The following is a 16,882-nucleotide window of genomic DNA, read 5'->3' on the forward strand; positions in this document are numbered from 1 at the left end:
CCCAGGCCGAGGCTGAGCGCAGCTCCAGACCTTGGAAAAATCAAACACGGTCTCTTTGGCCGGACACTCTGGGTTTCAAGGAGTCAAAGTGGATTTTCCCAGCAGGAGTAGAAGACATGAATAGCCTGATGCATTTATATTCCACGGGGACTCGAGGCTTCATCTTACCTTGGAATTAGGACAACCTTTGACATCAAAATGCTGCGCCACTGAGGGGGTGGCGGGCAGCCAGGGCACAGGGCGTGTGCGCAGTCATGCTGGTGAGCAGGTGCCTGGTCTTCTTATAGTCCCCGAACCCTCCCCCACCTTGTGTCAGAGATGCAGATCAGAATGGGCACCCCCATGCCCAGGGAGGTGGGCATCCCTGTAAGCCCGCCCTCCTGCGGGCCCCGCAAGACTCCAGTTGACTTTATGGGAAGAAGGTATGTTCAGTGCAAACTGGACCCTGAACTTCTCAGCTGCAAACCAGACCCTGAACTTTCTCAGTGTTCCGTGCAGGACACTCGGCGTCTGCAGGCTGTCCTCGTCTTCAGGGCCTGGGGGGAGGTTTGCAGTGCCTTCCAGGTCCTGACTGCCCACCCTCGTCTGCCACAGAGGGTGGCCTGTCACATAGGGCCCCCTGGGGGCTCATTCTGCCACAGCTCTGGCGGCCAGAAGTCTGAAATCAAAGTGTCTGCAGATTATCTCCTTCCAAGGCTCAGAAGGAGAACTCATCCAGCCTCTCTCTAAGCTGAGTGGTTTATGACAATCTTTGGTGTCCTGTGGCTTTTAGACAGATTGCCTAAATTCTGTCCAGGCCATCATATGGCCTAGTTGCTGAGTGTCTGTATCCATATTTCCTCCTTTTATGGGATGTTAGTCATTCTACTGATTCAGATTGACCAGGTCCAGTATGTCCACATCTTATGCTGATTACATCTGCAAAGACCCTATTTATAAAAGAGATCACATTCACAGGGACTGGGGGTTAGGGGTGCAGGCATGTCCCCTTTTTGGGGACACAGTTAAACCCAAAACAACCCCAGGAAGCCCCTGAGATATGAGTCAGGCTAGTGGCCTTTTAAATTTCCATAGTCATTGACCTTGAAGCCCGGATGATTTTTGTTCAGACTCAGATGTTCTCAGAAGCCCTGGGAAGGTTGTGAGGACCCAGAAAGGCCAGGAGCACCTGTTGTCTGGTACAGATATGAGACACCATCTTCTGATGCACTGTCTGTCCCAGAAAGGCACACAGGCAAAGACCACATTCATGGAAGATTTAAAATTGGCCAGGCACTCTTTGCAAATGTCCTCTGGTTCTGCTTTGCCCTGGGTCTAGAAGCACAGATGGAAAGAACAGGTATCTGTCAGAGGAGACTGGGTTCCACAACATTCTCCAGAGAAACAGAGGACAAATAGCATATACGCAGTAGGAGATTTTGTAAAGGAATTGGGTCATATGATTGTAGCAAGTCTGAAAGCTTTAGGGAAGCTAAATCCTGAGGTAGGATTTGATGCTGCACTTCTGAGGCAGAATTTCTTCTTCAGGGAACCCCAGTTTTTGCTGTTAAGGCTTTCATCTGATGGCATGAAGCCCTCCTGCATTATCAAAAGGAATCAACTTTGCTTCCAGTTTCTCGGCATCAAGTGGTAGACCCACGCCCTATGGACTGCCTCCATGGCAATGACGAGCGCTGTGTCTGAACACATGACTGGGTGCCGCGGCCTGGCCAAGCTGACACGTAGAACTGACCATCACAGGATTAAGTTGACATTACTAGCGTGGCAGGCACAGCACCGGCGACTCAGGAAATGAAGCCACGAAAGAGTGTCTGGAGGCTGCAGATCTGACCATGCAGCCCACTGGACACAGCCGCATGCAAGACCCTTCATCTTTGGTGAAGATGGCCCTTACGGACTGTCCTTGGTCACAGCCATGGGGAATCTGGGCAAGCATAGCCAGAGCTTGGGCCCCACTAGGACCTCTGGCTCCCCGCCAGGTGTCTGCACAGCATCTGACCAGGGAAATCCTAAGGACGGGGTAGATCAGCAGCTCTGGTGTTGGAGACCAATTTCTTCAGTGCAAAGTTCCAACTCTTTGGTTTGCTAAGCCCTGTGACCTTGCCATGATCTTGCAGGGGCCACTCTCTTCATCAGATTTTCTTCTCTGCAGGATTGGAATGTCAGAACCCTCCTCAAGGAGGTTCTCAGATTTGAAGATGAGTGTGGAGGGGCCTTGCCCTAAGGACACTGAAGGAGACAGAGGTGAACTGGCATTGACCACCAGCCCCAGTGCCACGGAGGGCCAAGTCCAGATGAGGGGGAATGCACCCATGGAAATGGGGAGCAGTGAGAAGGTAGGTGCCCCTGTGTGGGTCTGGAGGGAGACTGGCTCCTGGGCTGGACAAGGAGAGAGCTGACGGCATGTATGATGATCACAGGAGGAGCTGGCTGGTGGAGGGCACGGGGCAGGTGCAGGCTGGGTGGGCGTGGCTGGATCGCAGGGCCTCAGATGCTCTGCAGAGCTCAGACGTGACGTCGCAGCTGATAGGCAGGGAGGGGGTGGAGTTGCTTCCTCAAGAGCTGACCAGGTTCGAACCACGTTTTCAAGGAGCTTTGAATGAGAGATGGCTGAGCTGGAGCAGAGAGAAAGGGACTGAGGGCAGGGAGGCTGGACCAATGATGTTGCCAGACACAGGCACTGGGGCATGGGGTGGGGTGAGAATGTGGAATGTGGGGCAGGCTCTGCAGGGCTCGGCAGGGGTGAGGTTGGAGATCGGAGGGCAGGCAGCCGAGGCCCCAACACAGAGTGAGTTTGAAATGGAGCCCTTGGAAATAATGATGCTTCTCCCATAGAAATGATGCTCTCAGGTGCGCCTGGGGGAGAAAAGGCTCTGGGTAGGGCATTTGGGGTCAGCATGGCCCACCTTCACTGGTCAAGCTTCTTGGAACCCCAACATCTGTCATGTCCTGGGTATGAGACACGACTGTGCCCCCGGCGATGAGCCACAAGTCCCGCTGCCCAGGAAGGCGAGCCGAGCTCAGCCACAGGTGGGCAGCAGGCCGCCTCTGGGACCTGGCTCCTCGTGGCCACTCCACTCGGGTCCTCTCTTGACCGAAGGTGAGTGTCTCCACACTCTTATCTCAGGCCCAGGGTCGGGGCCAGAGCCTCATGGAGGGCCTGTGGCAGCACAAGAGCAAAGCCAGTTCTGAGGAGAGCAACCTGCAGCGGATCTGGAACGACGCACTCTGCATGGTTCCCTCCCGGGTCAGTGAGCCTCCCACTCCCAGCCCTGGGGACCCCGCGGGCTCGTGCAGAGGGACCCGTGGAGGGGATCCCTGGCCCCGCCTCGGCTCACGCACCCCGCCCCAGCAAGCCCGCCTGTCCCGGCTCCTTCTCTCCCGACAGACCTGGCTCTGCCCTGACCCCGCAGGTGTCGGGGGGTCTTTGGAAAGAAAGCAGAAGCCTGGCTTTGCCGCTGCTGCTTCAGCTCAGAGGCCCCACATTCCACAAAGTGCAGCGATGGGGGCGCCTGGGGGCTCAGTCAGTTAAGCGTCGACTTCGGCTCAGGTCGTGATCTCACAGACATGAGTTGGGCTCCGTGCCGACAGCTCAGAGCCTGGAGCCTGCTTCAGATTCTGTGTCTCCCTCTCTCTCTGCCCCTCCCCTGTTCACGCTCTTTCTCCCTCTGTCCCTCAAAAATGAAAAAACATTAAAAAAATTTTAATTATAAAATAAAATAAAATAAAATAAAAGATGCAGCTTTAAATCTGCCCTACATGATCCTTCTGGATGTAGAAGGTATGGGCCAGGGTGAGGACCAAGGCCAGGTCTTTTGGTCCTCATTCTATGTCTTTCTTTTATTTTATGTGTGTGTGTGTGTGTGTGTGTGTGTGTGTGTGTGAGAGAGAGAGAGAGAGAGAGAGAGAGAGAGAAGGGGAAGGGCAGAGAGAGAGAGGGAGACACAGAATCCAAAGCAGGCTCCAGGCTCTGAGCTGTCAGCACAGAGCCCGACGCAGGGCTTGAACCTACGAACTGTGAGATCGTGACCTGAGCTGAAGTTGGACGCCTAACTGACTGAGCCCCTCGGGCGCCCCTGGTTCTCATTCTTGAGAGTGAGAGACGACAGCCTCCCCTGCTCAGGAGTCATAAATGCAGACCCCGTCTCACAGCAGCCTGGCCTTGGGAGGGTCGGAAGGCGCTGTGCGTGGCCTGTCTCTGCTGCGGAGAAAAGCCTGTGTGAACCTGGGCCTCCACACGAGTTTGTGGCTGTTTCTTCCGTGGAGCTGGCCAGATGGAGAGACGGGGCCACAGCCAGCTGTGACCTGGGCACAGTGGGGCAGGGGACTTGGAGCGTGGCCTGCCCACGATAGAGCTTCCTCACAGACCCCTGCGTCCTCGGAGCCTTGCTCACTGCCCCTTACCTTCCCTATTCCAGCCCAAACCAGACCCCTCTGTGGTCTGAACACTGACCCCGCCTTCCTGGGCTCCCAGTTCTCCCTGGAGCTTGTTCCTGGGGCCATGCAGCCTCATGGCTTCCTGTTGCCCTGAAGACGGACAGGTGTCTCCTGCAGACCCCCCTCTGTTACCTTGTCACCAGGGGACAGCTTGTTCACCTTCCTGTTCCTCTAAGAGATTCCCTGACCCCCCGGGGGGCTGGCACGGTGCCACCATCCTCTCTGCTTCTTTCTCTTGGTGTCCTTGACCCAGGGACGGGCCGAGGTCCGTGCAGAACGCGTCCTGCATTCCTGCTTCCTTTCGCCCACCTCCTCGTGAGCCTGTGGTTAGACGGCCTCTCATGTCGCTGGCTGGCTCATGCAGGGCTCCCGTCGTCCCCTTGCAGCTCCTGCAGTGGGGACAGGGGTCCTCACCGACCTGGACACCAGGCTGCATGCTCCTCTCTGCGCCACACACCAGGGACAGACGCGTCTGCAGAAGAACTTTGATCCAAGCAGAGCGGTGACTAGCGACGAAGCATCACCGGTCACAGCCGAAGGACGAGAGGCTGGCAAAGTCCGTTAGAACATGCGCTGATTGACTGACGCGGCTGAACAAACGGCTGGCCAGAAAATGTCGCACACACATCGCTGAGCTCTTCCTATTTAGGTGCTGGGACCATCGTCATTCCCTCGGGAGGCCCAAGAGGGGAGCAGGTGGATGACACCAGGGGACCTTGGGATGTCCCTCCTCCTGCTGGGCTTCCCTGCCACGTAGCCAGGTCTGTCTGGATGCCCTTGCCAGTGGAGACGTGGACGCAGCCTGATTGCCCCGCTGCATCCCCTCTTCTCCGCCCCACTGTGCTTTGGGAGCACGGCCTCTGGGGGTCGCGTTAACCAGTCTCCCGCCTCTGGTGTCCACTGGATGGTCTGCAGGAGCTGGAAGCTTCTCTTCTCTGTGCCTCCCACCCTGGGTGCCTGAGCTGTGGCCCATTTCCTTCGCCCGTGGCCTCTGCTGCTGCCAGGTGGCCCCTCCTGCACCTGCAGGTCACAGGGACTCTGCTAACTGCCCCCACCCCCCGAGGCCCTGTGTCCTCACCTGCTTTCGGTTCTAGCAGCTTCCCTCACCCAGAAAGATTCCCGTCTGCCCAGAGAATGTGGTCCCTGCCCCCAGCCTCCCTCCAGCAGGCGTGTGGGTGCAGGAGCGAGCACTGTCACTCAGCAGAGTCCCCTGGACAGTCCCTGCTGGGCCACTGTCAGAGTGACCGCACACCCAGAGCCAGCAGGAGAGGCCGTGGTCCGCGGGGCCCTCAGGGGAAGGAGCGTGCCCCCGCTCACACCTCCCGCACCAGCCTCCCTGCCCTGGGCTGCGTGCGGTCCCTGAGAAACGCCTGCGGAGTTGGTCTCCTGGAAAAGCCAAGTTACAAATGTTATAAGACTCTTCCCACCAAATTTCAAAGGCTCCTTCCAGCCTCAGAGGAAAGACTCATTTCTTATTAATTATTAGGGGACCAAAGGGAAGGCCCAGGGAGACAAAGCCTGCAGTTCTTTGAAAGCAAAAAAAGCTGAATTGAAAATAGAGGTACACTCTCTGCCTACCGTAATCTGTTTCCAGAATGAGAAACGCCAGAATGTGTTCCCTCTGGATCACATGGGGCACTCGCCTGGCAGCTCCTCTGTTGACTGGGCATAAGAAAAGGGGGGGCCACTGCTTTTGCTGCCTCGGATGTGGATTCCGCTCTGGACGACCAGCGCTGGGTGGAAGTCCCAGGCCCGAGCCCCCAGCCATCTCGTTCTCCCTCCAGGTAACCCCTTCTGTGTGCTGGTCCTGCTGCCACTGGTGGGGAACAGAGGTGGGAACACAGGGGGGAACACAGGTGGGAACAGAGGTGGGAACACAGGTGGGAACAGAGGTGGGAACAGAGGTGGGAACAGAGGTGGGCAAGGCCAAGCCGTGCTTATTCGGGAAAGGCCACTGGACTGATTTCACTCCTACGTGCACAAAAGGCAGGAGGAGCGGTTCTGCCAGAAGACCCTGTTTTATGCCCCTGACGTAACTCTGAGCATTAGGCACTGGTGTTGGGGGCAAGGTCCGAGGTCCAGCTGTCTCCTCCAGAGACAGTGAGGGGCCCCCAGCCTGTCCTGGTGACACTTGGGCCTGAGGGCCCATCTGCTTGTGCCTGTCTTTCCTTTTCTCTCTTAGGAGGTCCCAAGTCATGCTTCATTGGCAGGTGCAAAATGTCACCTTGGATCACCTTCCAGTTATTTGAGGAACATGAACATATTGCCTATAGTTTTAGCCCTTACTTTGGCTTCCGAAAGCATCGTCCCCATGAGCTCGGTGACACTGCAGGTCCCTCTGATGGGCAGGGCACTTTCTCAGGTGTGGAGTCTCCCATGCTGGGTTCATGGCTGGTCTGGGTTGGGTTGTGTGCCCTTAGAAAAACATGTTCAAGTTCATTTTTTTAAAATGTTTATTTTTGAGAGAGAGAAAGAGAGACAGAGAGACAGAGACAGAGAGAGAGGGAGACACAGAATCGGAAGCAGGCTCCAGGCTCCGAACTGTCAGCACAGAGCCCAATGTGGGGCTCGAACTCATGAACCGTGAGATCATGACCTGAGCTGAAGCCGGACGCTTAACCGACTGAGCCCCCCAGTGGACGTGTTCAACTTCTAACTTGTGGTCACTGTGAATGTGACCTTAACTGGAAATTGGGTCTTTGCCAATGTAATCAAATTAAGAGGAGGTCAGACTGGATTGGGGGGCCTTGGTCCAAGGACTGGTGCTTATAAGATTAAAACACAGCGGTGCACTGGGAAGCAGGCTGTGTGGCGAGGGAGCAGAGGTGATGTGTTCACAAGCCGGCGGGCACCGGGGCTGCTGGGCGCCATGGGAAGCTGAGAAGATTCACAAAGGGATCCTCTCCCAGCGCCTTCAAAGAACGCGGCCCTGCAGACACGCGGACGTCAGAGCTGAGCCTCCAGAGCCGCGCGAGCAGGTCTGTGGGGTCAGCTGCCCTGCTGGCGCCCGCTCTCAGATGGCACAGGCTCCCCCAGACGCCCGGGCCGGGACACGGACCCCGAGGAAGCCGCCTCGTCCGGTGATGGGCCAGTCTGGGACTTGTCCACACCGCCCGGCCTCCACGCTGTGTCCCCGGGAAGCCACCCAGAGAAACGAGCGAGCAGGACGTTTTCCGGGAACCGGGCACACCAGCCCCACCCCAAGTCCGGGAGCAGCCTGGCCCTGTGTTTATGGTCACGTGTTTGGTAAACTTGGCGAAAGATACTCAGGCTGCGGTAAAAATACTGTTCAGTGTCTTTCCACTGGGCCGCGCTGCCCCTGGGGCTGGAGGGCCGTGGAGGGGACTCAGCGAGGTTGGAGATGCTCCGGGCCTCTGCATGCTACACTGAATCCATGGGGTTCAAAGCCCCTTCCAGGGAGCAAGTCACTACTGGAAGCTTCCAGGTGCTGGTAAGGGGCAGGGTCAGATTCACTCATCATGCGGAGGGGCTTCACACCGCCCCGGATGGCCTTTCTCTGCCGGCCAGCATCCCTGGCTTAGACACCTTAGCTGGAAGCCAGTGGTTCCCTGTCACTGCCCAGGCAGCAGCGGACCGCGTCACTGCCCCCTGCCCACCTCCCACAGTGCCCCCTACTTCCTGCACTTGCTCCCGGTGGGCACCTGTCTCCGCACCTGCTGTTCTGCAGCCCATCTGCAGAGGTGCCGTGAGTTTTCCTACCGCACTGATGCACACAGGCAGCATGCGGCCCTTAACGCCCTGCAGGGACCAGGATAAGCCGCCGGGTACCGTCACCCAGGGCCTTCAGACACCACACGCGAGAACACCAGGTGACCAGAAAGCTTAGCGCTCCCTTCTAAGAAAACTCAGTAGATGTTTTTCCAGATTTGACCACAATCTTAAAAAATGACATTACTGACACTGACATGTGAAGAAAGCCTAAGCATCAACAATAATAACATTAAAGCCTCCCTGACTGCACTAGAGGACCATCGTGTCCCTAGAAACTGAGAACGTGCCACCAAAAACGCAGGTTATGGGGGGCGTTCATTAGTACACGGATTATGCTTTTTTTCTGGATTTTACGATGCCTGTGGCATCCTCTCATTTGTAAACTTACATCTGTTGTAAGCTTTTCTTTGTGTTTACTTTAGCGCCCTATTTGGTATCGCTTCCTTAGACAGACCCCTGCAATCCGCAGTCGGTGTGCACCTGACGTTACGGGACTTCCCTCCCCTCCTGAAGCCCTCACCTCTCCCGCAGCCCCCACCCCTCCCGCAGCCATCATCCCTCCCTTCCTGCAGCCCTCACCCCTCCCTTCTCACAGCCCTCACCCCTCCCTTCCCGCAGCCCCCACCCCTCCCGCAGCCCTCACCCCCTCCCTTCCCGCAGCCCCCACCTCTCCTGCAGCCATCATCCCTCCCTTCCCGCAGCCCTCACCTCTCCCTTCTCACAGCCCTCACCCCTCCCTTCCTGCAGCCCCCACCCCTCCCGCAGCCCTCATCCCTCCCGCGGGCCCCGTGCTTCTTTGGCGGGAGTGAGCTGGGATCTTGCGCCTCTCACGCTCCCACTGGCCCCGGTCCTGCAGCCTCTCTTGCCGGGTCACAGGCCCTGCCTGTGCGTATTCCTCTGAGGGCGGTTTGAGGAACCCCAGGGAAGGGGCTCTGGCTGTAGCGCGGTCCTTGGGGTTGGAGGGGCTGGAGACCCTGCGAAGGGGTGGGTGTGGCAGGCTCGCGTCCCTGGCTGATGGCCTGTGGCCCCTTAGTGCTGGCACCTGTGGGCATGCTGGTGCCCGGGGCAGGCGTGGGTGACGGGTCAGTCACCCTGGTGCCTTCCTGCCCCCAGGGGTCCCCGCCCACATCTGGCCCTGAGACTTTATGATGTTCTCTCCGCCGTGACCCTCCTCCTTTTTCTGGTCGGCTCGATGCTCTGCAGCCGCCTCCTGCCCTCACACGAGCCACCAGACCTCGGGAGCCTTCGAACGGGGACCCAGCCCACAGGCTCTAGGCTCATCCTGGGACCACTCTGAGCCCATGTACTCACCTCACAGAACTCATTCTCTGGCTCTCCCACCGGCTCGTTCACCACATTCGGGATGGACGAATGGGGTTGGGGGGAAGGATTCTTTCCTCCCCAAGGGGCCTCCCCGGGTCCCCAGGTTCACCCGGAGCTGAACTCCCAGGCACTGGCCCAGCACTCCCGTCTCTGGCCCGTCGGCCCCCATGAAGCGCACTTGCTTCTGGATGTCCCCCTGCCCGGGGCTTTTTCCAACTCTGCCTCTGACGCACCTTCCCTCTCCGGGTGTCGGGGTCCCTTGGCCTTCCTGTCCCTTCCTTGTCCAGGCTCCTGTGCAGAAGCTCACCTGTGAGCCCTCTGTCATTTTTGCAAAGTTCCCTAAATTCACCGTCTGTCTACACTACGTTCCTGGGTATTTGAGGCCAGCCCAGAATAAGAGACCAGGTGTGGACCCGAGTGGCCCTGCCCACGGTCAATGCGGCGTCGGTCCCCGGAGCCCTCACAGCCAAACACCGCAAGACAGGGGGACGGGAGGACGCATTTGGAGAGGGGCCGCAGGCCTGAGGGGGGCGACCCTCCCCTCCTCTCCGGTGTGCAGGGGCGAGGCTGGCGCAGAGACTGCAGGCTGACGCGGGGGAGGGGTGATCAGCAGCCACAGCCCTGTGAGGTTCGGGCAGCCAGCGCCCTCCTCCCCAGCGAGGTCCCAGGGGAGCGCACCTCAGGGTCACGGATCCTCACGCTCGGCTCCTTCTTCACGTTGTTTCACGGCCTGGACTCCAGGCGGCTCCCCACTTCGAGTCCACCCTCTCATTTCACGGACGGCTTCCTCAACCATCCAGACTCACCGTGTCATTTCACGGCGTGTACGCTACCCTGGGAGCACCGTCTCTCGCACTCATGTTGTGCCATGTTCTCCCATGTCCCCAGGGCCACTTTGGTACCGTGACGTCACGGCGAGGCCAGCGGGGCAGCCACACAGCCCGTGCCGGCAGGTAGGGCTTTTCTGTGCCGTTTGCTTGCAGGTGCACAGGCTGCGGCGCGCTGGTGGTTCAGGGTGCGGCCTGAGGCCCCAGTGCCTCCCCCGTCAGTCTGGCACAGCCTGAACCCCGGCCCCACAGGAGGAGCAAGCCTGATCCGGCAGGGGGCCGGCTGGCAGGAGGGGTCTTCTTCCCAGCTCGGCGCCGAGCCTCCGGGCAGGCCCCGGGCGCTTTGCTCAAGACTTTGCTGTTACAATAACACAATCTGAAGGAACACAAGTCCTCCGCATCCTCCCTGCCGGTGCTCCCGCCTCCCTCAGCCCCGCGGGTGCGCCGAGATCCTTTACCGACAGCGATGGCCTGCGGACCTGGAATCCATTCTTTCGATCGTTCCTTTTGTGTGTTACAGCAAAATGCGGGAACGTGGGCTTGACCGTTTCTAACCGTTTTGAAGTGCACAGTCTGGGGGCATTAAGTGCATGCTCCATGTTGTGGAAGCTTCAGCGCCCCCCGGTCTGGAGATCAGTCAGGGTTTCAAGTCTTACGTGAAACTGTCAGCATCTTGGCGAAGCACAGAAATGCTGCGCCCACCCCCTCACTGCCCTGTCTCCGTTTCACGCACTTCGGCCGCCCGCCCCGCCTGCGCCCACGGCCCTGCCCCTCTGCCTCCTGGGGGGAAGCTCTTGTCTTTTATTTCTCTTCCCAGAGATGCCCCTCCTTTTTCTGGGCCGTGCCCACAAGGAACTGTGTGTTTTTTAAAAAGCCACATCCATGTCTTTGTTCTTACTTCTGTTCTCTGGCTAGTCAGTGATTTAAAATCCCTAAGCCTGAACTTTTGTTGGCACCGAAGGTGAGGAGGTGCGGGGTGGGTTCTCCAGAAAGAGCCCATGGTGTCAGCTCCAGCCCGAGTCTGAGGGCGGAAGAAGAGACATCCCAGCCCATCCATCAGACAGGAAGCGTTCCTCTTATTCTGACTTCGTTCCCTTCAAGCCTCAACTGATCGAACGAGGCCCACCCACATTGGGGAAGGCGATCTGCTTCGCTTTAGTCTGTTCGGTCTGCCAATCCACGTGCTAACCTCATCCAGAAATACCCTCACAGACACACCCGGAACAGCTGGGCCAGGTGTCCAGGCACCCCGCGGCCCAGTCAAGTTGGCACATAAAGTAACCACCACGTGTGACCATCACGCATCTGTGAGTGTCTTAATCTGCTGGGCAGAAACGAATGTGCCAACGTGCCACATACTCGCTCACTATCACGGCGCCTTCTGAGTGCGAGACACTTCCTCTGCATGGCAGCCCCCCAGAGGACCCCGTGCTCTGGTCATCAGGGGGTGTGACGTCACTCATCAAGGGCCCATGCTCACGGTGGCGCTGGGGCTCACAGCAGGTTTGCTGGGCCCCCAGGTGTCTGTCCCTTCCCGTGTGTGATCCCGTGACCCTGGGACCATGACCTGAGCTGGAATTAAGAACTGGAAACTCAACAGACAGAGCTACCCAGGTGCCCCTTAAGCTTTTAAAACAAGACAAAATCAAGCCAAAGGACAATAAACAGTAACCCTTAAAATATTAAGTGCGATCCTGTGCAGTAACTGCTACTGAAAACAGGCCAGACCCAGCAGTGGCCCGGCGGGCCGCCACTTACCTCCCCACCAGAAGGGGTAGTCAGGGAGGGCTTCCTACAGGAGGGCTTGAAGAACAGATGAGCCCCACTCTGAGCCCACATGGTCCACACTCTATTGCAGGGTAAACCCTGGGGCTCCGTGCCCTGTGCTCTGCTCAGGTGCTGCTGGAGGACCCCATCTCCCCACAGATCAGCTTTGGGTCCTGTGCCTTCACTGTCAGAAAACGCAGTTTTGGGGTGGCTTGGACCCCAGTCTTGGTAGTGGGGGTTCTGAGATTTCTGATGCCCCCCTGGGAAGTCCCAGGTGGCCAGATGACCCACATGCATAACAACACGCCAGCAGAGTAGAATTCTCTAGTCCCTTGAAAGTAATGGGTGCTCTCCTTTGCATTAGGACGTCCACGCACCGGAGCCCTGTGTGTCAGGAAAAGATGGCTGCTTTCTGAGCAGACGACCAGAATGGTCCCCAGCATGTGCTGGGGGAAGAGGCAAAGCTACACAGTGTCTGCAACATGATCCCGTGTGTTTGAGACAGAGGGGCATCATGCAGACCTATACATGACCTCGTGTGTGCGTGGGTGGTCCCTGGGGGCTCCAGCAAGTCAGGTGAAAACAGTGCCCCTGGGAAAGGGATCTGGGATGATCTTGATCTCTTTAGAGATCTGAATCCTTCACCATGACATACACTATTTACAAGTCATAATAAGCTCATTTATTAAAGTTCTTAATTAACGGCAAGTTGATCACTTGATCACCTGAGCCAGCTCCGTGGAGAGCAGGGCCTGGCCCTCGGCACAGCCTGGGTGTCCCCCACCTGCCCACATGGACCGCCGGGTGACATGCCCGCTGGCCGGCAGGTCAGACATTTGTGGACCTGACAGGGGCCACGTCAGACCGGGCGGCCTCCAGTCTGGGCTTCACTCGGTCAGGTACTGGCTTCGGGGAGCAGTGCTTTAAGCAGATGTGAACGGATTTGTGCAGAGCCGAGCTCCTGGGGGAGTGTGGCTGCCCCTTGGGACCCCTCTGCAAGCATTTCGGGAGGAGGCGGTGGCCTCTAGGGATGCTCCGAGAGCAGCGGCCTGTGGGGACAGCTCGGCCTGTCCGCGGAGGCTGCCCAGCGCCGAGCTCGGGGACAGCCTGCGGAACGCATGAAGTCGGCCGGGAAGGGGGTTTACCGAAGACTCGGGCAGACCCGGAGCGGCAGCCGCCCCCACGCCCAGCCTGCTCGGTGCTGAACATCACCAGGCGCAGGGCGGGCCCAACACACCGGACAGGCTTTCCCTAAGGACACACAGGCGCCCGACCGCCAGCCGCCCCCTGCGCTCACTGTGCTGGGAAGGTAACAGGACACGTGTGGATCGCCTGACACCTCCTCCCCCGGGCAGGGCTGCAGGAGGGCACTGGGGACCCCTCACCGAGTCCCTGTTCCCATTCTCCTGTGCCTCTTACACCCGCAGAGGCCCCTGCCAGGTGATCTCGAGCCGCTGCCCAGGCTGAGCCTCCTGCCGTCCGTCACAGTGCGGCGATGCGGTTTCTCTCTGCCCGTCTGGGGTTTCCCACCTCCGGTCCTGCCGGGGCGCTGGTGCCAGGACGGGCGTGTGCCCGCAGCCCGCGGCCGGATCAGCCCGGAGCTTCTGTGCGCATGACAGGTGCCTCCCAGCCCAAGGCTCCCACGTCCTCCGGGGTGTATTAGGTTTAAACTCTGCTTGGTTATGGGGGCGCCTGGGTGACTCAGTTGGTTAAGTGTCCGACTGCGACTCAGGTCATGATAATATGGTTCGTGGGTTCGAGCCCCGCATCGGGCTCTGTTCTGAGCGCTCAGAGCCTGGAGCCTGTCTTCAGATTCTGTGACTCCTTCTCTCTCTGACCCTCCCTGCTCACGCTCTCTCTCTCTCTCAAAAAAAATAAAAACATAAAAAAAAACACCAACCTCTGCTTGGTTAAACACTCTGCTCCCCTTTGCTGGCAAACCTATTTTGTGCCGTCCTTTATGGCGTCTGCAGTCCAAAACGTGAACTTGTAAGGTCCGGGCTCTATGTCTGCTGCACCTGCTCTTACTGGGGCCACGGCTTTTGTTGGAGGTGGAGGCCAGCCTGGGGGCCATCTAGGGCATCTGGCTGAGGTCCAGTCAGCTCAGACCCTCCCTTGGCTGCTTTGCCCGTGGTGACCCCTATGGGCTTCGGACAGCATTCTGCTCTGGGGACAGTAGGCATGGAGTGCAGCCCCTCAGCGTCGGTCGGAGGCCAGAATGGTCATGCAGGGCCCTGAGGCGGCTGGGCTGAGTGCCTGGCTCAGTCCCACCGTCTCCGCAGGAGTCTGAGCACCGGGAGGAAGCTGGGGCGCCAGGGCAAAGCAAAGGGCTGCACGGGGTTGACTCAAGGGTACAACCTCAGGGGTGCAGACGAGCACAGCCACACAAGACTGCAGTGGAAGGTATGAGAAGGTGAGTTCCCGGGGTTCCGCCTCTGAGGTCTCAGGGGTGGGGGGGGACCAGGGAGGAGGGAGGTCCTTCCTTGCCCTGCAAGTGTTCCGAGCCTTAGGGGAAGCAGACTCTCGGACTGAGAATTTCCGCCAGGCCAGTGCAGGTGTCTCGAAAGCTGAGCACTGATGTTTGCCGGCGGCTTCTTAGGGGGTCCAGTGGTCGCCGGTGCCTCCCACCAGCAGTGGTCACGTGTGCGTGCTCCAAGTTCAAGTCCCCACTCCAGCTCCCGAATCCTCGCTAGTGAACCACCCCGTGCCTCAGTTTCTTCATCTGTAAAAGGGGGGAGAAGGACAACAGCTACTGTGTAGGACTCCTGGGGGCCCCTGACGCGCGGGGGCCTGTGCTGCTAGTGTGTGGGCACCCGGCGCACGGGCCCTGGGGCTGTGATGCCTGAGGGCGAGCAGTGCCGGCCACTCCCCTGGGCCTGCAGGCGGAGCTGGAGTCCTGCTAGGGGAGCCTGGGCAGAGCTGGGGTGTCACCCGCAGAGTCCCCACGTCACATAGGAGGCTGGCTGGGACGGACGCACCTTCCGATTTTATCCACATCCAGCAAAGGCCGAGATAAACGTACAAGATCATCCAAACTCAGGCTGCCCATTACTTGAGAGGAAAGTTGCCTTTAGGGAAGATTCAAGTCCCAGGACTCCCTCCTCCTCCGCCTCCTCCTCCACGGTCTTTAATATTTAATCTGAAGAGGGTTTGCGCCCGAGGATCTGCGGAGGCTTCCCGGAGGGACCCGCGGCCCCTGAACACCAGCCCCGTGAGCATCGCGTCGTCCGAGTAATTCCTAGGCTGCCACGCCCTCTGCATTGTTCCGGAACCTAGTTACCTTGGACATTAAGTGTATCATCTAAATTGTGCAATGTGTATCAATAGCTGACATGGAGAGCCATTATCATTTAACAAAGATGACCAAGGCTCCCTGCAATTACTCACTCATTCCAGTACGTGTGAACACGCGTGAAGAAGCGAACTGTGTTAACACTGCTGAATGAATGGACACGTAACCGTTTACAAACGGTGCACACATCTCCTTGAATGAGGACGGAACGTACACACAGTGTATAATTATGTATTTATTCAGGCGCCGCCTCTTCTGCGCTCTGTGCTGGGAACCTGAGGGAGGGGTGGTGTTGGGTCGTCCCTGCATGGAGCTTCCAAGCCTCAGAGAGAAGCCAGTGATAAACAGTGAGCACGTGATTAATGACAGGAAGAGGCAATCTGAGATCCTAATGGGTTGGAGGCAAGGACACGGGCAGGGAAGCTGGATCTCCTAGGACACAGGATTGGGGTGTGGCCTGTGTGGTTCCCGAGTGTAGACCCAGTGTCGTTCAAAATGGCAGACGGCTGTCAAAACCCTGGAGACCTCCCGGAGCCCTGGCCCCGCCTTGCTTCAGTTGCACCTGCGGGCCCCGGCTGTTTGGTGCTCTGTTTGCCAACAGAGACATGTATTTGGTGCAGCCAGAGAGCAGAGGGTTAGAATGCAGTGGGCAAACGGCCCTGGCTTCTCCCAACTGGGCTGTTGGTGATGGGGTCCAGCTTGTGGGCGAGAAAAAAAGTCCTGCGACCTGGCTTCCTCCTCTTAAGTGTCTGGGCTTTGAAATAAGGCAACTGCTGAGGACGGAAGAATTGGCCGTTTTCCTGCACGCGGCACGGAAGACCACGGGGAGCAGGTGCCTGCCACTCTTCACACGTTAGTTGAGTTTTCAGTTGAGTTTTTAAAAAAGTTTATTGCGTTATTTTGAGGGGTGGGGGAGGGGCAGGGAGAGGGAGAGAGGGAATACCAAGCAGGCTCCGTGCTGTCAGTGCAGAGCCTGACGTGGGGCTTGAGCTCATGACCTGAGCCAGAACCAAGAGCTGGACGCTTAACTGACTGAACCACGCAGGTGACCCTTTCCATCTGACTCTTCATTGAAAAACAAACTCCATCGGTGTATCCTGAATAGGACTTTATAATATTTCACCCCTCAGACTGCAGCCTCCTGCAGAGGGTGAATCACAGGCAGCTTGCAGCAGGCTGAGACCCGGGCTGGAGAGCGGCCCCCCGGGGAGCTGGCCCTGGGCACGGCCTGCCCGCGGCTCCCCGTTGGCTCTGAGAGCGGCTCTCGGGTGTGGGACCTGCAGGCAGATGAGACTTCCTCACCAGAGTGTTTGAAACTGAAATGAGAAGCTTGTGTCCGTCAGCCCCTCACAAACCCACAGGCGAGCAGGCGGCATCCAAATGGTGCTGCTCGTTTTCGTGTGCGACAGTGAACAGACTTCCTGGGCACGTGCACACGTTGTCCCCAACACGTGCAGCCCCAGGCAGCCAGCTGGTGGACATGATTCAGTCCACATGCTCCACA

The sequence above is a fragment of the Suricata suricatta genome, chromosome 2 (genome assembly GCF_006229205.1).
Source record: "Suricata suricatta isolate VVHF042 chromosome 2, meerkat_22Aug2017_6uvM2_HiC, whole genome shotgun sequence".
NCBI lineage: Eukaryota > Metazoa > Chordata > Mammalia > Carnivora > Herpestidae > Suricata > Suricata suricatta.